Source organism: Stegodyphus dumicola, chromosome X2, assembly GCF_044657685.1.
Source record: "Stegodyphus dumicola isolate Sdum_Otavi_A_Nest chromosome X2, ASM4465768v1".
Taxonomy (NCBI): domain Eukaryota; kingdom Metazoa; phylum Arthropoda; class Arachnida; order Araneae; family Eresidae; genus Stegodyphus; species Stegodyphus dumicola.
In genome coordinates, this window is record NC_140781.1 from 165,304,895 (window position 1) to 165,331,365 (window position 26,471).

Consider the following 26,471-nt stretch of genomic DNA (forward strand, 5'->3'; position numbering starts at 1 on the left):
TTAAGTTATAAAAAGTATGAAATTTTTTTGAGTCTGATTTTAGGAGGATTGTTTTTGGGAAATTACATAACCATTTTAAAGATCATCAGTACGATAGAGAATGACTTATAAACTGGAATTTTGTAGAACGAAAGTTTAAAATTTTAAGTTTCGAATATTTTCCTTATATTTGTTAGGTAATTAAAACTATCATATGCCAAAAATGTACTTTTTTTTAAACGTATTATGAGTTTTAGTTTAGCTATTCTTGGAAAGTTTATAAAACATCCTGCATATAACTACTCCTGTTATATCATTATAGCACAATAGAAATTCATACTTAATATTTACTACTGAACATCATTTCTGTGTAATTACTATTATCAATGTTCATACTAGATTATGAGGTATGTAATTGTATGTATATGGGTAACATAACAGAACATTTCAACTAATATTGTATCAATCATATACCCTAGTATATGAGTAGTTATCATAGTGTAACGTAAAAACAAAATATGCAAACAATTCTAAATTTCAAAATAATGCGTTGTGGAAAGCTAAACCCATTCATTGTCTAAGGTCCAGTGTAAGGAATTAAATACAATAATTACAAGGCTAAGTAGGTAAAATCAATCTAACGTTTATTAATGAGCAAATTTGTATAAATAATTTACATTTTTAACAAGGGTGGCGGCAGGTCTGCCTTTACTCTGAAGAAAGAAATTTAACATACCTGCTTACAAATTTAACAATTCACCTTGCGAAGGCAACAAAAATTTTTTTCGTCGGTAGAGGTTTCTGTAAAAGAAAAACAATCAGTATTAATAATGTGAAACACTTTCGGAGGCCAGGCTCTCCGCCCCACAGCCGCTTCCACCCGGTAGGACTCCGGTCATCACCAAAACGCTGGCCATTCTGCAAGTCAGGTGCTACGACTCCGTCCTTCGGTGTAAGTTGTTTAATTTCTTAGTCTACTCAGGCACGCCGTCGGTTGGTCCCCTCTCTGCATCTTGGAAGTCATCGAAAACATCAAAAATATCTCCTTGGTCCCTTCCTTCAAAAACTAACGTGTTATTCAAAAAGGTTTCCTCGTCTTCCCTCTTTCTCGAAAACACTGCGCAGCCACTTTAATAGCTGGCGCGTTTTTTGAAAATTTGGCGTAGATTTTGATCAGCAGGAAGCCAAAACCAGCAACCTCTACCGAGAAAATCTTCACGGGAAAAGGGTTTCCCGATTACCAGAAGAGCCAGTTATCTTCATTCCATCATTCAGCTTCCAAGGCCACACCAGTGTGTCATCAGATCCACAGACGAAAACAAGAGGGGGGAAGAAACTAGCCTCGCTCGAGGTCCCAGTCGACAATGCAGGGCTTCTAACTCAACGAATATTTTCCCTCTCTATAAAATACGCTGTAGAACCTCTCCATGCTCGCCTGTCCAGCAAAACAGGGTCTTCTTTCGGGAAACACCATATGGTGTATCCATCCAGCACTTCACCCCCCCACATATGGTTTTTCGTTTGGGAGAAATGAATTTTGGGGTGCAGTAAAACCTCTGATAAGAATTTCCGAGAATGAATTCCAAGCCGAGGGCAAGGGGGGAAAATTCTCTGAACCAAGTTAATACAAAAATGACTTTGGGAAATTTAAAAAAAATGCAACTACTAATTACACAACATTATAATTCATAATAAAAATGTCAGCACTATAAAAATTGTTTCTTCAGCCACAATTAAAGTATACACACATATTATCCAAATTGAATTACAATTACAATCAATTTTTCCTACCGCCAGTCAGAAAATATATATTCGTTTAACTTTAAAAGAAAGAGGGATACAAATTAAGTTACTTAAGGTTAAGAAAAACAATTAACACACCAAAAGTGCAACAACAAAGCTTTTAAAAAAATTAAATTTAAAAGTTAAACAACCTTAAAGGACAAAACAACAAGATACAAAAACCAAAAATCTTAAGTCCCTAAACTCAAATTAAAATTAAACAACTTCAACTCAAGAAAACTTTTAAAGCAACCTAACCTAAATTTAAAGTTTACAAAAGTTACAATTTAAACTTACAACTAACTTTAAACAACAAAAAAAATTTAGAACTTCAATTACAAATCAAAACTGAAATAATAAGCAAAACAACTTAAGCTAGAAAATAAAAACGATTAATACATAAAAAATCCTCCCTCGTTCCAAACATTTTCTTTCACACTTAACTTTTAACTCTTTAAAACTGACTAAACTGGTGCCGCGAAAAAAAAAAAAAAAAAAAAAAAACACTAATATAAAACTAAACTCAGTACTTACATAATCAAAACTTTTAAATCTAAGAGACAACAAAGGAAATATCCTCCCTGGTGTTTTTGTAAAAACTAAGATTATTTATTAAACCAAAATGTTAAATGCACTTTCCACAACAAAATCTTTAACACGCTATCTCTCACTAAATTAAAACTAATTTAGATCTCCAACCTGAAAACACATAAATTTCAATACAAAATCTAGAGATAGCCTTAAACCCTTAACATTTCAAATACCACACAGAATCTCTTCAAAACACCAGGGAAAGATACAATCTCACAATTAAGAAGTCAACTCAACAAATCAAACTAAATTCAGTGAACCGATCGTATAGTCACCAACACTAAAACTGATTTTTTTCTACTACCGCAATATAATTACCCAGGTTCGAATAAAATAACCGTGTTTTCGTAAGGATCACATGGGTGACCTACAGTAGACCACAATTAATACACAAAAAAAACATACAATATTAAAAATAATAAACAAATTTATTGAAAATTCCCACACATTATAATTTAAGATAGCTGGCCAGACTACCCCTACAAAAATCTTTTAAAAGTTACTCTTAGCTTTTTTTCCCCCATTATCAATCTCATATTTAACATTAATCCATTAATACAAAAATCATAGTGAAACACGTCACAGTTCTTAATCATTTTAAACAGGAACTCAAGAATATTAAACTCATTTATAAAAGCTAATTTAGAATAAATCATATTGAACATAGCACTTGAACATTAAAACAAAAAATTCACTTCCTCCAAATTGGTTCAATTAACTTCTGACTATTAAACATTCATAAAACAAAATTACCTTCTCAGTTAGAAATTTAGTAAAAATATTCAATTTTCATCTACTTAGACATGACAGCTCTTGCTTTAGTATTAAACATTTCCAAATTTATAAAGATTAATTATCAAAAGAAAAGCACCAATAAAAATATAAAGTCACTCACGAAATCCGCGTACACATCTGAGAGACTCAGGAAGCTGCCCGGATCCAGTCACAAATCAAACAATAACTGCCAAATCTTCATCTTTTTCAGGAACCGGACTTTTTTCATAGTTCCAGCAGCACTGAAGATAAGAGAAGGAGGTCGAAACTGGAGACAACAGACCTCAGGAGATGACGACTTCCCTCTTTCCATATTTTCCAAAGCAAAACAGGAACTCCAACACGAGCGAGCAGTTCAGACTCTTCCACAAATGGGAATAAAAAATATCAGCGACGAAATCGAAAATAATAGGCCGCAAGGCAGGAACTGCCGCCGACAACATAACGAGCACCCGCACTATCTGGGACCGGACTCCATAACCAGAATCTCGGAGATAAAGAGCTTAACTGTAAACCGCGGTCGACCCCCGAAGAACCGAGGCGTATCTGTCTACTTTGTCTGTCTGTCTTTTCCTCCGCTCCATCCCGGCACCTCACTGACCGCGGCCGAACCCGAAGGGGCCGCCGTTAAGGAATCAACCCCTGAAGCTCTCAAAAATCTGCTAAAAGGTCTCTTTCAGTCTAAAAAAAATTCCCTCTGCTTCTCGTGCAACGGCTTAAGAAAACTCGGTTTACACTCACCAAAAAAACGCCTCAAAAATCACTATTTTCTCAAACAACACTAAAATTAAAAATCTTAAGTCCCTAATTTAAACTTACAACCAACTTTAAACAACAAAAAAATTTAGAACTTCAATTACAAATCAAAACTGAAATAATAAGCAAAACAACTTAAGCTAGAAAATAAAAACGATTAATACATAACTCTCCATTAAAAATACCTAAAACGTTGAACTTAATATTTATGTTTATCATAAATTAGAAGCGCATAGTAAAAATTTCATTTCTGCATAGCTACAAAGCACAGCTATAGCGTTTACAATATAGCTTCGGGTGATGTATTTCTACAAATATGTATTTAAAAAAAAGTTATTTTTTTAATAATCCTTCTCGGAGCTGTAAATAAAATTCGAAAAGCTCCCGCTTTATTTTAAACTTCTTTAGAAATTATGTGCGTATGCAAATATCTATTATTAGGATCTAATCCACCAGCTTAAATCGTTTTGAAAAGCTCCTTTGATTAATTACTTTCTCTAGATTATAGACCGAGTCGATGATAATTTCTCCGGCTTTGATGTCAGACGTTATACTAAATCCCTTCAAGAAAGGAAAAAAATTAATAATATTCATCTCAATCTCTTGGCATGATATGTATAATGACTATATTATGTGGAACTCGTACCTCTTTTTAATTTTTTATCATTGTCATTAAATGTGAATATTTTGAGCTTAGAGATAACGTGGTAAAAATCATATTATCTTGAGTGTTATTTTTTAATCTAAAATAAAGCAAAATTCTCTTAATTTTGTTTCAACCGAGAGCTTTTATGTGTGACTATATCAATAAAGAAATCACCGTTATAGATATAGCATGCATGTAAATTTTGATAATGTACTTTAAAAAAATAACTTGGCACACTTGACATTAAACACAAAGTAACTAAAATTTCAGGAGAAATAAACAAATTTAGAAAAGCCTAGAATATAACATAAAAAAATGGTTTGTTCAGTGTAAACATAAGATATTATTTTGTGAAGTATTTCGAGAAATAATTGGACGTACGTTAGGCTAGCAATCCGGAGGTCCGAAATGCAGATCTTGCAGAGGGTATTGCTAATTTTCTTGCTTTTCTGCTCACGAAAATTCAAAAATGACTCTCCACTGACATCCAGACTGAGATGTGGTGGATGATAATTCTTCACTACTTGCATTTGAAGGCTAGATCCCTCTTTCCCAGTCGCTCTTAAGTGAGGTAGTTGGAGTCCCTTCCGGCTAGCAGTTCGAAGATCCGTAGTTGAAATCCTGGTGAGAGCCTCCTAATTTTTAATATTCCATGTTCCGCTAAAAGACTAATGATCTGATTATATGGAATACTGGTTAAAAGCATAATGAGAGATTCCTTCTCTGTTTCGATGTGATATGTGATATTGCTATGGATTCTTATAAAATTAGTAAAGTTTTATTTTACATAAAATAATTTTTAAAACGAAAAATGCACTATAGACTTTCACTTTTATAAATTCTGAAAGAAAATAGCTATTAATAACAAAAACGTTTTACAAATTCTATGCTATTTTCAGTAATTTTCTTTGATTAAGCTATTTTAAATAATTTTCTGAAGCCATTTCAAATAATGTCTTAATTTAGCTGTTTTAAGTAAATAGTTTAATAGCCGTATAAAAATAAGCCATTTTCTTAAAAAGGTTGGATTTTAGTATCACTAAATATCAGACAACTAGGAAGTCGAAACACTAGTTTCTTTAACTGTTTGCTTATTCTTACATTTCCTGTCAAATAAACGAATATTTTGAAGCAAAAACTCGCAAATAGATTGCATTGAAATCTATTAAAATAACGAGTCTCAATAACCAAAATGAAAGAAGTGCATAGAGATAACACCAACATAGAGTACATAAGTTAAACTGAGCATAATATATTGGTAATATCAAAAAGCGGCATATCTAAACAAAAATACAAGATCGCAAATCTTTTAAGATAAAGTGCAAAGAAAAAAATTCATGAAAATAACAATTAAGATTAGAAAAGGTAATTAACATATAATTCTGTCATGTAAAAGTTGAATTAATTAATGAAGTTAACATATTCTTGAAGTTTTTATTTTAACGCGTTAATTTTTTGACTGGTATTCATTACTTTAGACTTTAATGTTGAACATTTTATCTTTTACTTTTAGCCTTTTTCAGTAGAGTTCGCAATATTTCTGATCTCGAACCATCGCATTCATTTTACGTTGTTTAACGTTTGAATTTATTTAAAGCAGCAGATATTCCCTCCATTCAGGATATCGTTCTGAAGCTTATTATATCGTGACTTTCCTAAATATACAGGGAGGCGGGCATTGTATCTATCAACTTCAGAAAGGCGCCGTTCTTGTAGCAACTTAACATGACTACGAAATAACATTATGCGCATTAGCATTTATTGCATTGTATGATAAGGAGAGTATAAACATCAGTAAAGCTTGAAAATAATGTCCCCCAAATATCCTCCTTCTATTTGGAAGCAGTGTTCGAGGCAATGCGGAAAGGTTTACACCCGTTGATCCATTTTAAGATGTCCTGCGGAATACGTCGGTATGCAGCCATATTTAATGTTCGCCGTTGCCCCGTCCTGTTGGAATCTAATTGTACATCCAAATATGGTTGTCCTCCAAAAACATTGCGGACGAATTTTGGCTGAAAAAGTAAGAATGAAACTTAAGCATTTAAAAATTGAAAATGAATGCAACTTATAGCACTTAATAAAATTTTAAATTCACATAGTTAAATAACAAAGGTCAATAATAAATTAACCTTTTTTATAAAGTTTTACTCATAATTTATCATGAAAAATACAGCCCAAAAATATTTAGAAAAAGGAAGATAAATAACTTCACGAGTTTACCTCTATAAAAGTTGCTTAGTTAGTTATCAAATTACTTACTTTCACGTTTGTTAATCTGATACTGTTTTGGTGAAAATTATATCTTGTTTTGTTTCCGTTTATTCTTAAAATGCCATTAACATTTCTTGCGCTTTCAAATTTTTATGCGAACATGCATTTACAACTTTTAAAACATGAAAAGCGCATGTGTGCGATGTTATCGTCATGCGATGATTGGTAGGTGCTTAATTTTTTATCACAATATTTTCGACGACGTTGTTTTTAAACCACGAAGTTTTTGAACCGCTTTATTTTCCACAACGATATTTTGTACCACGATATTTTCGGCTGCAACTCAACTATGTTGCCCACATTTCTAACTACCTTCACTATACTACCGCAAAACACACTAAGCATCTGTAACAAAGCCTGTTCTAAATGAGGCTTCTACTGTTCCAATTCGCAATTGAAGAGGCTTACGGTCCATAGTATATTAATTGCTTCGCTGTTAGGTTTGCCACACATGCCTATGCGCATTCTGACAGCGTTACCAATTCAAACTGATGGATACAGTATGCGCCATCCTATATTTAATCCAATCCAAAATTACAATAATGCAGATAATAAATTTATTCGATACCCAATTTATTCACCTGTAAACGATTTTCGAAGGAGTACAAAACATGAATTCATTCGATACCTTTCGAAATGGAATACAATTACAATTGCATTCCCTAGAAAAATACCTAGATTTTAGAAATATATACGCAGAAACGATCTACTGAAAAAGGGGGGGTACGGAGAAGAGTGATGTGAGGAATGCCGATATGAACTTAGTTTAATTTGAGAAACGAAATGGATTGACTGAAGCATGACATTTCGTTTTTGATACCGGCATTAAGAACAGACTGCTTTTGTAGAAGCTCCTTTGCGATTATGATGAGTGTTTTCAATTCATCAGTATTTAAAATGAGAATTATTTCTGAGTGTCTTCGTGGCTTTCAGACTGTGATGATCTTGAGTTCGATTTCAGACTAAAACTGTTGTGCAACGGTCTGGGTTATTTGTTCCTGTTTACGACGTATTAGGCCCAACAAAAACCAAATTTATGTCTCCTTAAATGGTGACGAACATAAATACTATCCGATTACAGCGATTGTGCAAAACTCCGAGTGATGAGTTCCGCCTACGACGCACTGGGTGTAGTCTTTGAACGGTGACCAACAAAAATGCTGTCCCACTGCTACGATTCTGCAAGATTGGAGTGATATATTCTGGTCCACGACATGAGGATGTCACAAAATACTGAATTTATGACTCGTTGAAAACCGTTGGCCATGGCCTTGAAATAGGAATGCTTACAGTTGGTTTTTACCTGAATCTGGCAGAGCTCTAGACCGTTGGCTTTATATGCATAAGCACAAAACACCGCTGTAATCCGAGAAAATATTAAGCTTTATGGCAACATGATTTATTTACATGATTATGTTAAAATATTTGGATTAAAAAATCCAAAACTTTCTTTCATCAATCTGTGATATAAGCACCTTTCCTTCTGAATACAGCAGTGTTCTCAATATATTTACAGCTGAGGTTGAAGACACACCAACAATATGACCTCACTGGAACTCAGTCAAGTCATTCAGTCGCTAAAAACTAAATTTTACTAATCGCAACTATTTGTAATCTAGCCTTTAGAATATATGAGAAATAACTATGCTAAAACGTGATGGTTCTTTGACAAATTACTGCGAAATCGATAGAACAGAAACTAAATCTTTTAAGCATACCTTTTCGGTTATTTTGGATAGTCCTTGTCATTTTAATCGTGAAAGTATATTTTGTATGCCCCATGATCACCAAGAAATACGTGCCTTGTGTCTTAAGCTAAAAAGATGCATTTATTATCCCAGGTTTGACTCTTCTCTGCAGATCTCATGAACAGTCATGTCCACTCAAAGTCAAATCTTGAACATTTTATGTAGTTTCAAACCATAACAAATTAATTACACAGCGAAATGCGGAAAATTTGCTAAGGTATAATGCTGTAGTTCATTTTGAAATAGAATCTAACGTCACAGTTCCGGTCTTACGAATAATGAATCACAAACATCTGAGAGCCGCAGTCCTAAAGAAGCAATAGATCTAAATTAAGTTACCAAGCTCTAGCTGAAACCTAGATTGAATCCTGAATCCTGAATAACAGCAGTTTTACTACTTAATGGCAGTGTGTATGAATATGCAAAACGTAACTGCGTAACCAAAATGTCATATATCCAAGCTTTGTTAGCATCTTAAAATTGTTATTCTTCTTTAAAAATAACATTATACTGAAATATGTGCGTTGGTATTAGTTGCACAGTTCAAGTCGCATTTCAGTCACTGTTCAAAGAACATGTAGAATCGTATGATGTAGGGTGTCATAACACAGAGATGAAGCATACACTATCAGAGTGTAGAAAAAATTGACGAGATCAGAATTTATTGCACTGAAATATTCTTGAGAACGTCCGGACGGACAAAGATCTGGTTTCGTTGCAACAAAGGTTATTATCTGATAGAATAGTCTATGGTAGTTCTAGCTTTATTTTTTAATTAATAATATAATGTTTGGAATATTGGCTATTCTCTCTTTCTGATCATAAATACCTGCACCATAAAGGGAAAATATGATAACAAAACTCTTCAGGTAAGACAAATCTCATGACGTTTGTGGGATAAAAAGGTTGATGCGTTAATAACAGTACAGGAGTACAGAACAAAGCTGGAAGCTATTAATTCCAAATTTATTTTACTTTCCGAACAATATTCCTAATATTTCTGAATAAAGAATATTTTGCACTCTCTTTTTCCTTTATTTTTAAATAGTCTTACTTCATAGATAATTATTTTTCCATTGAAGCATTTTGTACGATTATCTGCACTTTTATTTTTGTCTCATTTCTTGTGTTTTTAGACATTAATTTCTACAACTTTAAAACAAATAAACAGTAAAAGATTTAATTCCAATTCACTGGGTTTACAAATAGTAGATAAGCCATGTTTGCAAGTAATAGACAGAAATGTGCTTTCACATAAGGATTTTGCCCAAATCGATAGTGTTGAGGACAATATGAGTTGAAAACGCATCAGGTACATGAAACTTACAGGACAACATACTTAGCCTCGCTACATGTATGCGTCAATGTAGTGGAGACGGTGGTCAAACATTAAGGCAAAAGTTAATTTAACATACAAAATATAGTCTCCACGAATATTTACTTAAAGTGTAATGGAATGTACCCAATGAGCAAAGGCATTCCAACAAGAAACTAAACCTCATCGCGTTGTTTGATAAAATGTGCAGTACATATTTCAAGGTTTTTATTCATATTCATATTTTAAAAGCAATAAATATTCATACTATTGTAATTTATTATATACAGGATTAAGAACAAATAACCATAGCATTATACAGATACCCAACAATAACGCATGTACCGGAAGCCGTTCTAGATTCGAAGAACTTTTCGAAGCATTAATCTTCAATTAATTACTGGATGCCAGAAAGATAAAAGTAAAAGGTATTTTCTTCTCATGAGATACTAAGTTAAAGGAACCCCAGATTAGAAAGCATTACAGTATCAACACTTGTTGGCAAAAATCGTAAAACTAACAATTGTATGCTAAGGAATATCACACATAGCCGAATGGTGACATAGTCGTTTGGTGTGTCACAGGTTGAAACTAGCAAAAAGTTCAAAGGTCAGTCATCATGTCTTAGTAAACTATAGAATCATCTTCTTAAGCGTCTGCAATTTCACGAAACACAGTTCCATGATTTTTCAAGGTTAAAAAATCTCTCATGATGCTCCTTTTCTGTCCAAAATAGCCGGAAAAAGTAGAACCTAACCTGAATCATATACCATAGCAGATAAATTTGTGGTATTAAGGAGACAGATATCTGCTTCACCTCCTTGTACGAATAAGGTTTCGCTTACTAGAAGCATTCGCCAGAAGACATTCTGTATTTGTTTCAAGAGATCGTTTACCTACGTTAGCTCAACTACGTTCGGCTATATATTGAACAGCAAATACGTTTATCATATTCATTAAATGTGTCACAGCAGTATCTGCCTAAGCGGAGAGATTGCTTTGTGGAGAAATTTCTGATGATCTTTTCTCATATACACGATAAACAAAAAGAAAACCACGAAAATATGCAAGCAGTTAAACCGTTTGCTGTGATCAAACACAAAATTTAAAGTGTTCACCCGTTTTATCTACTCGACTATCTATAGGCTTCGCATGGTGAAATGCACCAATTTGAGATATGCTAGAATACTTTTCAGTATCAGTACTTTGGAAAATATACTGTTGTCGTCAAATTGGTAGCTTATTTTATTCAATTGAATAATACTTGAAATGAACACTTATTGAATTTGGCATCATAATTTTATGGGTTACTCTTTTCTCAGCAGATATATCGCATTTTTCATACATTCAGAATAAACAATATTGCTGAGTTTGTGTGGTACTCAAGAAAACAAAACTCTGTATGTGTGCAATATATATAATATAAAATACATTTTAAATTAAAATAACTGGAAAAATCTTTACAAATGAGGAAACGAGAACATCATACTAACCGTACACACACACATATATATATATATATTTCTTAGATAGTGTATTATATATGTGTGAAACATTTTAAATTAAAACAAATTAAAGCAGAAATAAATTTACGGTGAAAAATGTGTTGACACAAATCCATACCCGGCCTTCATTTTCTCAACCTTGGTCCTGGTTGGACTTTCAATTACAATAATGACACAAAGATTATTGTTATGGCATTTTAAAATTTAAAGAAATCAGTTTCGTAAAAATTGCGAAACTTCAAATTTTATGCTCTCCTTTGGTTCCTGTACTTATGCTTAGAATATTTTTGTTTTCATTTGTAGTGCTCAAAATGAAATAAAATTGTCTTGAAGCTATAGTTCTGAAAATGTTATGGCTAAAATGATGTAAAATATGTCAAACGTAAGAAACTTCGCACTCTATGAGCCTCATTACATCGAAGGACTCAGAAAAAATTGTGCTAATGACTCTTACATATGTACCTAAACTAGATACAAGGTAATATGTAGGATTTCTTTCAGTATTTTTAGAAAAGAAAAAAAATATAGTTGATACAAGCACTAAAATATTTGTGGCATATTGGTTAGTTTCTAGAAAATTGGCCGAAAGAAATTCATTGCTCTGGAGACTCGTATAAAAATCCGTTATTATTGACTATCTTATACAAGCAGTTCTATCTAATTTCACAGAACAGCAAGATTCATTCCATAGTTGTCAAGGAATTAATCGATGTCAGTGATGTTACTGATTACGCGAGTGACAATGCATGCAACTAAGGAAATATTCTGCTTTGAGGAAATGTTTTCTGCATAACACCCAGATGAGTGACCGACGCCATAGTATTGAGGGAATGGAATTTCCAGCCCCTAAGAATGAAAACAGCCTTTTCTTATTTGCGAATCGGATGAAAATTTTCCAGAGTGTCGGAGGTCTGAACATTATTTATTGCCTTAAGCACTCTATCATTCACTATCTGACAGCTTGAGTGGATTGCACTTTTTTTAATCAAAGTAATTGTATTTTGCATGTGTTCCTCCTGCATTGTAAATAAAAGCAATAAAACATAAAAAGCAATATTGTGATGATAAACTGACAGATCCCTAAAGGAAGATTATAATTAGTAACTATCATTGGTTATATGGGTAAAAATTGAAAACTAGATTATTAAGTTCTTATTACGTCTTTATATGAAACCTGAAACCCTACTATATGTATCTAATTATTGGTTACGTTTTGAAACATTACAGTATTACTCGATTTATAAGGAGTATATGAGTTGAATAATGAAAGCAGAAAGAATAGCAACGCCGTAAGATATAGTAGATGAATTTCCTTAATGTTATTAAAAATGTGATGTATCAAAATCTTAATTTACCTAATGAATCTAAAAAACATAAAAAAATGGCAACTTAATTAAGTAACATTTAGCCTTTCTACGGGATCGACTGACATCTTAATTATCAAAATCGACTGTTTTTTTAGACTACTAACATAAACCGATATTTTAATTTCTGATTCTGTTGACATTTTAAAAATGATTTTGTATGAATATGCAGTAAATTAACTGTCTACATGTAGTGATCTGTGAATTTCTTAAACAGTTAAGAACTGATCATTCGAAGACGTTGTTATCCAAAAACAAAGTTTGCATTCCTAGCGCTCTGAATTAATTTTATATTTCTTCTGTGTACAATATCTGCATACTAATAGTTTTCTCTGAAAATAGCTGAATGAATGCGTTATTTGCAAAATTATCCTAATTATGATTGCAAAGAGATGAGTAATTTGAGGCAATTTTATGATCACAATGCAAAGTATGCTCCAATCATCTTATTAAAATTCTCAGTGGCAGGTTATAAACAATGTGGAGATAGGCCTGGGGCCTGTGTTTTAGGAAAATCAATTTTATTTGTAATGGACTTGCTTAAAAAAATTAATTATTTATTTACCGTTTTTTAATGCTAATGGAGATTAATGAATTTCCTTAGATATGAATACTTTAAATGTATTTATCGCTTGCATTTTAACAATGGCATGTTCATGTGTGTAGCAATCTAAATTACAAATGAAGTTTTTAAATTTATAAAATAAAGTAAATTTTTCTATGCTACACATCTCCTTAGTAATCTTGCGTATAAAAATAGCAAAATTAGTTTTGCCTAAACTATTATTTCAATTTGGGGTTCCTGGATGTAGACTTTTTTTATCGAACTTAAACGTATGCAAAATATGTTTCAAAACCTTAAGAGCTTTGGCTAAAATATGCAGAAACTTGTTGTATTTGTATTTAAGGATAGCATTGCCACTTAGATTTGCGTACGTGAATGTTGAATTACTTTAGTAATTTCCCACTTCGAAAGCATAACTGCGAAGCATGGTTTTATTTTAAAAGAATAAAAAGTAAATGCCACTAAAAATAAGTTCTAAAATGTGCAGTATCCTTATCTGTTTGTATTATGTGCTTCTAGCGCATTAAGGTTTTGAAAAGGAAGGTTCCGAATTGTTGTCATTTACTATTTTTATTTGCTGTGTTAGGTGTAAAATTATCAGAAAACACTGTAAAGATAATTTTATGGTTGCATAATGTCGCACATCTCTTTGATTCTAAAGACAAATTAAAGTATGAAAATTCAGATGAATGAATAAATATACACGCATAATTTCATTTCTTTACACTGTTTCATTGCCATTAATTCTTTTTGTGCCTTACTACAAATTTCATTTATAGGTTTTAAACTGTGACTTACTGGCTGAACGTTTTAAAGTATATGGCGCCGTGCTATTATCTCAGCTCTTTTGCTCTCTGTGTCTTATGCGCGTTTGATGCTGCATACAAATTTTATTGTTAGATAGTTGTTACTTTTGTTGCGGATAATGATATTATAGAGTCCTTAGGATTTTTTGGAAGCAAGAGAAGAGAAAAATGTACTATGCTCTCGCCGGTACTCGAACGTGGACCTCTCGAATACGCTCCAAGTGTATACCCGTACACCACGAATATGGAAATGAGGGATAAAATATCTTATATACTCCCCCTGTTAAAGAGCGTCTGAGGATTAAGGGACCCAATCGCCAAATCCTGATGGTGAAGAATCATCATCCACCACTTTTTAGTTTGAGTGCCACTGTAGAGTCATTTGGATTTTTTGAAGCAGGAGACGTGGAAAATGAGCATTGACCTCGCCGGACCTCGAACCTTAAACCCCTCGAATACGCCCCGAGTGTGCTACCGTTACACCACGAAGGCATGCGGAAAGGAGGGAGAAAATACCTTAAATAAAGAAACATTATATTGTTACGAATATTGTATGTATGTAAATAATTTTAATGAAATTATGTAAAAATTGTGGTATTTTATGTAGCACGAAGGCTAGCATCGAAGCATCGCTACAGGGTTAAGTCTATTTAGATAAATGTCTATTTCGCCATACTGGCTGGATAGCGCCAAGCTGGCTATTGCTTTGGCGACTAAATGTTGTCTTCAGATTTGCCGAGAAATTGACAGACGTCTCAAAGCTTGGCGGCTGTTTGAAGACATTTTGGTCAGATCCTTCTGTAACTGCAACTAGTCCGAATCCTATAAAGCTGTAACTCTGTATATCTTCCAGCAATTTCGATAAATAGAAGGTAGTGGAAATATATCGACGGACGATGGGAAAACTGTATAAGAGCGAAGACAGTATTAGTTTGTATTGAGAACAGAATATTCAGAGATCTCGGTGCGAGCTTCGCTTTTAAATGCGCTTTGCATTGCGTTGTGGCCAACATTCTTTGTAGTTTGAAGTGGTAACTACTAATTGTGCTGGACGATACTGAGAAAAGTTGTATGAGTACTTTTGTGTGAAAAGATATAGAGCTGCAATGTGTTTTTATTTATCTATCGATTTATATATTTATTTACATAAAAATAAATTTCATCAAACTTTCATCAGTTTGGTTTGCATTTAATCCATTCCAAAGCCGTACGCTCGTAACAATATAAATGTTTCATCCCTCATGAAAACATTCCTAAAAACGATATTAATGTTAAAATATTAAAACAGTATTTCGCGTTATTACTAATGTTCAAGACGAGACACTTCAGTACAGTATTCAAATAAACAGATGTTTAGTAGGTAAACTGCGTAAATAAAGTGTTAACATTAACTAAGGGATTATTTTTAATGCTTAACACCTGTTGTAATAATGTAACTAAACAAGTGAAATGGTTATGGCAGGCACTGTCTATGTTTCTCTTTAAAGACGATAACAGTAACTTAAAAGTCAGCTTTAATTAATTGTATCTTGCTACATTAAAATATTGCTATCTACGATGATCTTGTTTTCTTCCGAGATGATATTTTCAACAACATTTTTAGCACTTGAATGAATGTTTAGCACTTATAATGAAATATGTAATGGTTCGTGTCTTACATTCATGACAAGATTCGAATCTTATCAAGAATGTCACTTTCTGCTTTACATTCATGATAAGATTTGATCAAAATATATAAACAACGAATTTTCTCTATAACTTGAATTAAGTGGTATTTTCTTAGCTAATTTCTGCTTGAAACTATAGCAAATAGGATAGACAGCAACGGTTGAGAGCAGATTGATACGCAATAAGTCAGTGTTGTACTTTAATAATTAATAATTTAAATGCTTAAACTCGTACAAAGTAAGGTAATTTTTATGAGTATAGAAAATAACTTCAAATTTCTCTTTTCCTTTTTATCGTAATTTGCACTTCGCATCAAATGTAGCACATGTACAAAATCGTTCTTGAAAACGCTACATCATTGTTTTCCTATTGAATGCAAAATAATCATTACTTAACGGTTTCATTCTTTTCCTTCACAGCTGTTAACCGACCTAGAAACATGTGTTAAACGCTTTCTTCAAAAATATGGTAACAAATAATAAGATAGCTCTATATATTATAATTGTGAAAAAAATTGCGTTCTTATGTAACATGAGAGTATTAATTACAGAAAGAATTAGAACCGATAAAAATACATACTCCGTTCATAAAGCAAAATAATTTCTTGAATATTGAAAAAAAATGGAAAAAAATCTATGGCTAATCATAAACTAAAAATGAGAAGATAAAACATATTCACAAGAGTTATAAAATATATTGAGAATCTGGATGCTTTTCTTTTATGATTAAATAATATTGTAGAAATGTTATATATATATATATATATATATATATAAGGTTAAAAATGTGTCAAAATCATCAAAGTATAAAAAATTATTAAAATTAATTCTTATCATATGATTCTTATATAAATCTCAAGACAGCTGCACTTAAATAAAGTAAAAAAGGCCTTTCAGCCAATAAAAATGTTAAATTTTGCAAGCCAAAATCTTCGTTAACAAATAGAAATAAAGGAGAAACGTAAATTCACTATTCTTTTATTTAACATTAATATTGTAATCTACGCACTCTTCTGACGCTTATCTCTGTTTATACGTGTTGTCCGCTGCATATGCTCTTTTTTTATTACCTCTGTACGTAGGTTGTAGTAATTGTGGACTACAGGCAGCCCCCGTCTGTGCATTTGTGTACTGCTTTATTGTGATTTATTCAACGAATTATGCATAAAATAAAGTGAATGTGAATTAATTATGACTGCATTTTACTAAAAGAAACATTAACTTCTAATAGCTGTAGAGTCCTTTAGACGTTTTTTGACGTTAGCTAATTAAAGAAAACCGCAATACCCTCGCTGGGATTCGAACTCCGGACCTTCCCGCACAGGCCTCACCAGCGGCCGAGCGGTAAAGTCGCTGAACCCTGGTAGTTCGGTCCGAGGTTCGAATCCCGCGAATGGGCTGGCTGCATGGACGTTTTCGTGGTTTTCCCCATATGTAACGTGTATACGAGCCAGTTTTCCTTAGAAAGTCATCTACGAAGGTATCCCTCCCCTTAGGCAGATAGCTCTCGAGGCTTTGCCATAATCACACACACACCCTTCCCGAACACAGTTAGAGCATGGTTTCATTCACAACACGAAGGTATGCGAAAAGTAGGAATAAAATATTGTATATACTTGCCCGTTTAAAGAGAGAATGGAGTTTATGGGACCCAATCGCCAAATCTTGGTGGTGACGAATTACCATCCACAACCTTTTAGTGATGTCGCCACGTGTCGAGTTATTTAGAATATTTTTTTCGAAGTCAGAAAACTGAAGAAATTCGTGTGCCATTGCCGGGATTTGAACTCCGTATAACCAGTGTAAGCGTTGAGCGTGCTTCCAATTACACCATGAAGGCATGCGGAAAGGAGAGAAAAAATAATTTATGCAGTATAATTGTCATCATTATGTTCTATGTTACATCAATTAAATAGTTGTTATTACACATATAAGACACTATTCTGTACAGTGATGAAAGTGCAATATTTAATGGCATTCTCATAAATGCACGAAAAGCTGTTATAAAATAAATCATCGAAACTTATCGAGGTAGATTACATATATAAAATGTATAACTTATGTCTAGCAGAGTTTGTCCTTTTTGTAGTCTATGTTGCGATCTTTTAGTCTGCATAATATTTTTTATGTTAGGTAGTTTTCTGTTACTTTAAGTAACCTAACCCTTCATTGAATATCTAAAAATTAGAAAGAAAATTCTATATATGACATTAAATAACTTTCAGAAAAATCATATTTATTTTATGTATGAAATTTTGTGCAAAACGTAATAAAATTAATAAATAATAAACTTAAATAGTCTTTTCTATCTATTATTTTCACAGCACATCTTCATAATACGATGCAGCTTAAGAATTTCACATATTTAGCATTTTAAAAACCTTTAAGATTTTAGCTTAAGTAAAATAGACGATCTAAAATTTAATATCTAGTTCACTTACATAGATCTTTTTCAATACACTCGCTGAAACGGTAAAATGAGGTATCACTAAAATAATTCTAAAATTTCTAAAAAAAATAATAAAACTGGTTTCTATCGATAGATGATAGAACTAAAACGGTCTTTATTAATACACAAGCAGGAGTTAACAAATCAATAATCGAACGACGAGTAGTTTGGATGCGTTGGTTATGGTGGTTTTCACATTATAGTACATCAATAATGTGGGACATGAATGCCTGCAGCTCAAATAAAACGACGTACATTATAAACTAGAACAAACAAAGACGGTTATAGAAATGGATTCCGTCTTGGTAAGTAAATAAGGAAAAAGCGCTGTATTATCGTTTTTTCTTCGATTTTTGATTTCACATACGAATGAGCCCTATGGTCGATTTCGTCTGTTATTATTGCTCCAAATAAAGGGCGTACACCGCATATTCTTATGCAAATCGAACAATCCGAAATAAGATAGAAATCAGCTATCCTTGCTTTTCATCCTTTCAGTTTACAAATATCATTCTATTTTTCGTGAGTTAGATGTTTTCTAAACACATAGAGAAGCATTAAAGATATTCATAAGGAAGTTGATTTCGACATTCCTTATCTTCTTTTAAAGGCCATGTAATTTCAGAGAAAAATTTAGGACAAAAACTATCTAAAATTCTTTGCAGGGGAGGCAATAAATTTTTAAAGAATGTGTATAGTACGTTTAAGTCAAACTGTATATTTCCTTTAGCTCATTAATAATAAGATATTAGTATAAGGTAATGAAATGAAAATACTAATTTTGTAGGTAGCAGACTTGTTAAATGTTGTTAATATTATATACAAAATAAACTAACTTTTAAATTTATGAGCGAAAACAATTCCCACTATTTGAGACTAATGTAGTATGCAGAAATTTCTTACGTTATTCCTATCTCGGAAGCTCGGGCTGAGAAGACTTAAGAAATCTCAGCTTTAAAAAATTAAGAAAAATACAATCAATCATTTAAAAAAGTATTTTTAATATCATAAAATGTACTGTAACGTTTGTATTGCATGTTATACCGAATATTCGTCTGTGGTATAGATTTATTTGCATGAGTAATTAACTAGTTAAAATAATACTTAAAATGACATGTCAAACTACGTGAACTAGGAAAAGTATGATAATTAGCAATACAAAACCAATGTAACATCTGTAGCACTTGCAGGACGTGTTTCGTAAGTTTAAACGTACTTTGTTTCTCAGGCATTGGTAAGAGAATAAGACCCAGACAATGGGCAAAATCAGGAAAGTATGCGAGAAAAGTATGCGAGAAATTCCGACATCAAAATGGCCCACGCATAGAAGAAAAATGAAGCATATAACTAAATCCGTTGATAGAAAAAGTGAATGCGAAATTACTGATGAATAATACTGTTTAAATGCTATTGTAAAATAACATAAGCTGAATCAATAAACGATCAGTTATTAACGATCACGAACAATTTTTAAGCATTTATCAAAGTGTGGTGTCGTTAATGAAACTGATGTAGATTATTTCATTATTGCACTACATAAAGAAAAACAAAATAAGCTTATAGGGCATTTTCTGCCTACTATCACCATGCCTTCGTGGAATAACTGGAAATACACTCGACGCGTATTCGAGAAGTCGGAGGTTCGAATACTGGCGAGGACATTGCACATTTTTCCACATCTCCAGCGGAAAAAAAATCTAATGATTCTACAAGCTTAATGAAAGTAAACTTAACTGAGCTTAAATAAATAACATATAAATGCTGTTGATGTTAATATTACTTTATAAGGTATTTCTCCCGTCTTTCTAGCTTGCCTTAGTGGTGTAGTGGTTCTGCACGATGGGCCGGTATTCCAGAGGTCCGTGGTTCGATTCCCGGGGAAGGCGGTTGCTAATTTTTCATCTTGCCTGCTTCCAAAAAATCCTGATGTCTCTACAGTGGCGCCCGAACTAAAAGGGTTGTGGATGATGACTCTTCACACCCAGGATTTGGCGATTGGGTCCGCTAAAAACCCCAGTAGCCCTTTAAAAGGGGAAGTATATAAGGTATTTCTCCCGGCTTCCTAGCGTGCCTTCGTGATGTACTGGTTCTACACGTTGGGCCGGAATTCCAGAGACCAGTGGTTCAATTCCCGGCGAAGGCGGTTGCTAATTTTTTATCTTGCCTGCTTCCAATAAAATCCTAATGTCTCTACAACTTATCAAAAGAACTTACTTAATATATACTTACTTACTAATATATAAGTAAAATGCTAGTCTTTCAAGAATTAACTTCTGACTAATATTACTACTAAGCCAGCCCTATAAATAAGGATGATGTATTATCTTTCAAAGAAACTGTGAAATGGTCTCAGTAATTTTCATTAATTTTGCATTGTGTTTAATTCGATAACCCAGAATTTTAGACAAGTTAAAATACCGCTGTATGGTCAATAATTAAATAAAGGGAAGTTTTTTCCCAAAGCAGTTACATTTATTAAATGAGATGCGCTAATATTACACTGAAAGTTCCCTAGAATTTATGATGTCAACAGCAGTTATTATGGAAATCGACTTTAATATGCATGTTGTTAGGAAACATTAAAAAATCCTATTCCTCCCTTTTTTAATAATGGCCAGCCTTTTCATTTTTATATAATTCTTTAATATATTCGTTTTATTAGTTTCCTTTCTTTAATGATTAATGTCCTTTTATACAATATACATATTTTATATAATTAAGACCCAAAATTTGTCATATATTCTCTAAAATTTACAAGATTTAAAAATTAAAATATGCTAACATCTGGAATATTAATTTAATTTCACAAGAGCATAGGGGACATTTGTCTACATTTGTTATTAATAAGATCTCTTATATTTTTACTCATATGATTTATTCACTTATATTATCATAGACATTCCAAGGAAATGGCTAAAACTTTCGTTTACCATTTTTTTTTTTTTTTTTTTTTTTGGTTTAAGGACATCACTACCAAGAACAGAGTTAAAATCAGATAACTGGTTAATAGCGGAAGTTTTGTTATTTTCTCTGAATTTAAATCAAATAATTGTTTTTTATTCTCTAATATACATTTACGTAATTAAAAATATAAAACTAGAATTTACATACTTAAAGATTTGAGATAAGAAGAACGTTAAAATTCGATATATATTTCTTTACTTTATTTTGCATAATTCCCATAGTAACTCTGCGAGCAATTTTTTCTGACCTTCTCTTGCTACTACTCATATATGAGAGCATTTCATATCGGGCCACTTGTATTTTCTAACATTTAACATAAATTAGAAAGGAAACATAAGCAAAGGGGAAAATTAGACTAGTGTCAGCTTTATGCCCTGCTACAGTTATAAGGTATTTCTCCCGCATTCTTCGCATGCATTCGTGGTGTAATGATCAGCAGCCTGAGGTTCGAGTACCACGAGAGCATTGCATATTTTTCATGTCTTCTGCTCCCCCCCCCCAAAAAAAAGGCCTAATGTCTCTACAGTCGCACCCGAATTAAAAAAGGTAGCAGATGATGATTCTCCACCACCAGGATTTGGCGATTTTGTCCCCTAATTCCCAGTCGTCCTTTAAAAAGGGTAGTATATAAGGTATTTCTCCTATATTCTTAGCATGCCTTCGTGGTGTAATGGTCAGCACGCTCGACGCGCATTCGAGAGGTCCGTGGTTCGAGTCCCGTCGAGGGCATTGCACATTTTTCATGTCTTCTGCTGCGAAATAACCTAAAGACTCTACAAAGTTTCTTATCCCTTCTTTCGACTTTCAACGGCCATTGTTCACACAGAAATCTCGGATCTACGCCATTCCTCGTTTCTTTCCAGGGCTCAATAGCCTTTCGTTGTTACCCTTTTCAGCTCTAACCTCCCTCTTAACACAGATGATAAAATTCTGCTGCCATATATTCTGCAACAACCCTACAGTGGCTCTAATTTCCACCGCCGAGTAAGACCTGAAAGCGCAGGTTAAAGCAGAGAGTTGCTAAAAGGGGCAACCACGTCCAGCCGAAAAAGCCTCTCGAAATTTCAGAATCCCACAAAGGTTTATTATACTTTTCTTACTGCCATGACCTGCACAGCAGAGTAATTTAGGGTAACTTTTAGGGTAACGTAACCTCCAAGAAAGATTAAAAACAACCTGTAAACGCATTATGAAACGGTAAACAGTTGACGGAGGAGTTGAACGGCGCAATTTCGAAGAAAATGAGCGTCAGGGAACAAATTCCTACATTTATGCAGATTATCAAAAATTTGGTGAGAAACTTGCAAACTGTTTTATAGTTGTCGTTACATTTTTTCCTTAATAGCTTTTATTCTTTTCTTCTTTACATTACACAGTTTCATGACAAAGTATTGAATTTAACAAGTTAGTCAGAGACAAGCGCTTAAAACGGCCGAAGTAAAATAATGCAAACATTATGTAGCTACCGGAAGAATATCAGTTAAATATTATTAATTAATCCCTTGAGAGAAATAGCCTCTCTTACTAAATATACAAACAAAACAGAAATATTTCATTTAAATACAATTAATTAATACTTGAGGGAGAAAACTCCTTTTATCAAAAATGCAAACTTATTTAAAGATTAACTAAATTACTCAAGAATTAAAACATCATAAATTTAAAAAGTCTCAGTGTTCTTTTACGGATTACATGTTAGATATAAAATTCCTGCGATTTAAATTAGAAAAGTAAACAAGAGGAAACCGGAAAATCTTGTCTACAGTTCAAGAAAACTGTGCAGTGGATGATTTATGAAATTCGTTCACTGAAATTATGTTTCATATTTCCTGTTGCGAAATTCCAACTTTTGCCTTATTTTGAAAAATATACCAAGTCATATTAATTTTATGAATACCCGAGGAATTTATACCTGGAATAAAGTGTTTAAATACTGTAATTCAAAATTTATTAATAGAAGTGAATGCGGCACAGAAGTTAAAACTATGTAAAATACGCAGTCTTATAAACAATACAATAATGAGTATCAGATTATTATGATATTTGGAACTAAAATATTTTGGAGCAAAACTGAAAGATTTCATACCCTTGGTACAAAATATTATACGAAATGATGTATGTTTCGCGACATCTGTTAAAATGTGAAGATTTCAGTCAAGAGCAGACATGGATAAACCAATTTTGAATGCGTAAGAAATTATAGAGTACAAAGAAGTTAATTTTTGATAAGCAGAAGAGCAAAATTTGGCCTGAACTAATGAGCAATCTAGGTAAGGTATGAAGTACTGCTAAAATTATAGATCCACAGCATGAGGTTAAAATATAGAGCAAAGGAAGGGAAGCATGTCTTACGTTCCAAAATGCATTAAGTTGCAGGATCTGTTGAATTCGATATCGAACTTTTAATTTTTATTTGCCTTCTAAAGAAGAAACCGTGTTATCAGTACAGAAGACCCAAAATTTAACAAAAAATACTATCATTTAAGCAAATTAGACTTGTAATAACGTATAGTAAGAAAGGGAATCCCATGGATAATCTTCAGTTTTTGCAATAATAAGTATTTCGAGAAATAAAACTTATTTGGCTTACCACCATTTCAGTAATCTGTTCTATGTAGAAACTAAGGAATTAATCTTACTTACTCTACTAAGTAATTTTTCACATAACAGCTTCATACAGAAATTTCTCCTTAAGTGGTTCTCAGAATCTTCTTTTCATTCTTTCATTAATAATTGAACACAAACTTATGGTCAAATTCTTCGAAACACATCTTTCTGACGTTGTGCTCATTATGCAAGTTACTCTGCGTATTTTTTCAACAATTATGGTATTCTTTCCTTGTTAACAATAAGTTAATGGTTTCTACGTACTGTATTTAACATAATAGAAATAAATTTTAGCTTAGCTTTTATTGTAATTAAGATCTGAAATAAATACATTAATTAAATGCGTAAGTAGTTGCATCAAATAACAAGTCTATGGGAAAATAAACAAAGTATTATTTTAATTATTCCTCGCCTTTTAATGTAATTGCTGTTACAGCTATTATATTTTTAAGAGAATAAATTGATTGTGACCCATAACAATTCAGAGTCTTCGAATCAAATGTTTTGACGATGGGTTATAGAGTAGAAAGTTTTGGAAATACATAAAATTTTCTACAGTGTACAAAAACACTATTTCTCTGCACAGTGTTTATTGCATTTAAATATGAACGTCGATATGCCGCGTGATTATAATTTTGTAGTGGTTCTGACCCTTTAAAATGAGATTCTGTGAGATTCTGACAATTTCTAATACAGATGTTTCCCGAGAGAGTAAGATAAATAATACAGGATGATTTCTCATAGCATGAAAATTAGAATGCTTTTGTTGACAAGTAGTAAAGTAAAAGTAATGTTTAAATAATTTCAGAATTACTTTAGTTCTCGGAATGGCAGTGAAACTGAGTTAACCTGAGAAATAAATTTAAATAAAATGCTTTGAAAGCGAGAAACTAGCATATATTTAAGCATTCATTAAACCTTTAGGAAATATATATTACGTCATATCTCAGATCAACATTAGAGTTACTGTGGTAAATTTATATGTAAATTTTAGAGCAGAGAATTTTAAAAATTAAATATTTAATGTATGTTCATAAATAAATTGTTCTTAAAGAAAGACCGGCCCACCAGCGGCCGAGCGGTAAAGTCGCTGAACACTGGTAGTTCGGTCCGAGGTTCGAATCCCGCGAACGGGCTGGTTGCATGGGTGTTTTCGTGGTTTTCCCCATGTGTAACGTGTATACGAGCCAGTTTCCCTTAGAAAGTCCTCCACGAAAGGCATCCCTCCTCTTAGGCTAGATAGCCCTAGTGTGCTTTGCCATAATTAAATACACCACACCACTTAAAGAAAGACCTTCGTTTTCTGTGTCATTAATTTTAGTACTAGAAATAAAAAAAACAAGTCCCTTGTTTTCAAAGTATTTTGCAGTTTTAAATGAGATCAGTTGCATTTTGCTTCGTCGATCCAATTTATACGAGATACCTCGTACCTTAATTTGGTAATTTATCCTTTTGGGTTGTAATTCAATTTGTAAACTATAAAATTGTATAACTATATTTAGATCTCTTTTATAGCAATTATTAGCACAAAATAGTGATTTTATTCACTGTACTCATTTTATAAAAATTTAAGTAAAATTTTAAATAAATTAACTATCTAGCACTCTATTCTGATAATCTTGCATGAATTGATTTGAAACAAATTTTGAAAATTTAAACATAATTAATTGGCAGTATTGAAAATATATTATATCTAAAAATATATCGGGTGTACAATATTTTAGGTTATAAGGAGAAGATAAAGTATTTCAGAGAAAAATACTTATTGAAGTGGTGCTATAATAAACTAGATATTTACAGTGGTTTGAAATCGTTTTCAAAGTGAGCTGAAGCATAGTAAAAAGAGATATAAAACAGAAATTCATTCAATATTTTCATACCTTTTAAAGGTGTATAAAATTCACTAAACCTGAATAAATTTCAGTCGATTTCTAAAGTTATCGTAAACTTTAAGAAGTATTACATAATGGTTATTTTTAAGTGTTTCAAAATAGAAAAAGAATTTTAAAGCATTTCATTTAAATTACCGTAGTATTATGGAAATTTCAGCTTTTATTTAAATTTTAATTATGATAGCTTATTTAAAAATGATTTCTTGGGGACAAATCCTTTTTTCTTATATTTCTTATTACAAATGCATTCAAACTGAAAATGTTCACTTTACGTATTTCCTTTGACTAGAAAATCTTATTCATGCCCGATACGTCAGGATATTTTCCTGTATACTAATTTAAAAATTAATCGACGTGACCTTTTGAAACTTATATATCCCCCATTGTAAAATATTCCTTTAAAATACAGCAACAGATAGCTTCACAGAAGGAATCAAATTACGTTTTGATTATCTTAATATATGTTATATTACCAAGACAAATGAACAGAGTGCTGTCTAATTTTCAAAATAGTTTAAGAAAAACCACTTACCGGCAAATAATGAAGACGTTTAACACATTTCTTTCAAATTATACTAATTGTGCTTGAAAACTTCTGCATTCCGTAAACATTTTTATAGTCCTTCTTTGGACTAGCATTAAAGATAGTATGTCGAGAATGCTTAAAACTCTTTAAACTAATCAAAACTTCACTTTCAGTTACTGGTTTGCTTGAGAATAAGAAATAAACTCAGAAAGACAAATTTACTGAATAAAGAAGATAATGAAGAGGCAAAAACTCCTTCAT

The 26,471-nt window shown here is 32.4% G+C and overlaps 1 protein-coding gene and 1 non-coding gene across 4 annotated transcripts in view; both read left to right on the plus strand.

Moving 5' to 3' along the window:
- Nucleotides 1-26,471, plus strand: part of LOC118186316 (adhesion molecule nephrin-like) — a 1,043,604-nt gene that overhangs the window by 574,331 nt on the left and 442,802 nt on the right. The gene's annotated exons all lie outside the window — the stretch shown is intronic.
- TRNAA-CGC (transfer RNA alanine (anticodon CGC)) lies at nt 21,842-21,914 on the plus strand. The gene has a single exon. It is a non-coding gene; the product is annotated as a tRNA-Ala (tRNA).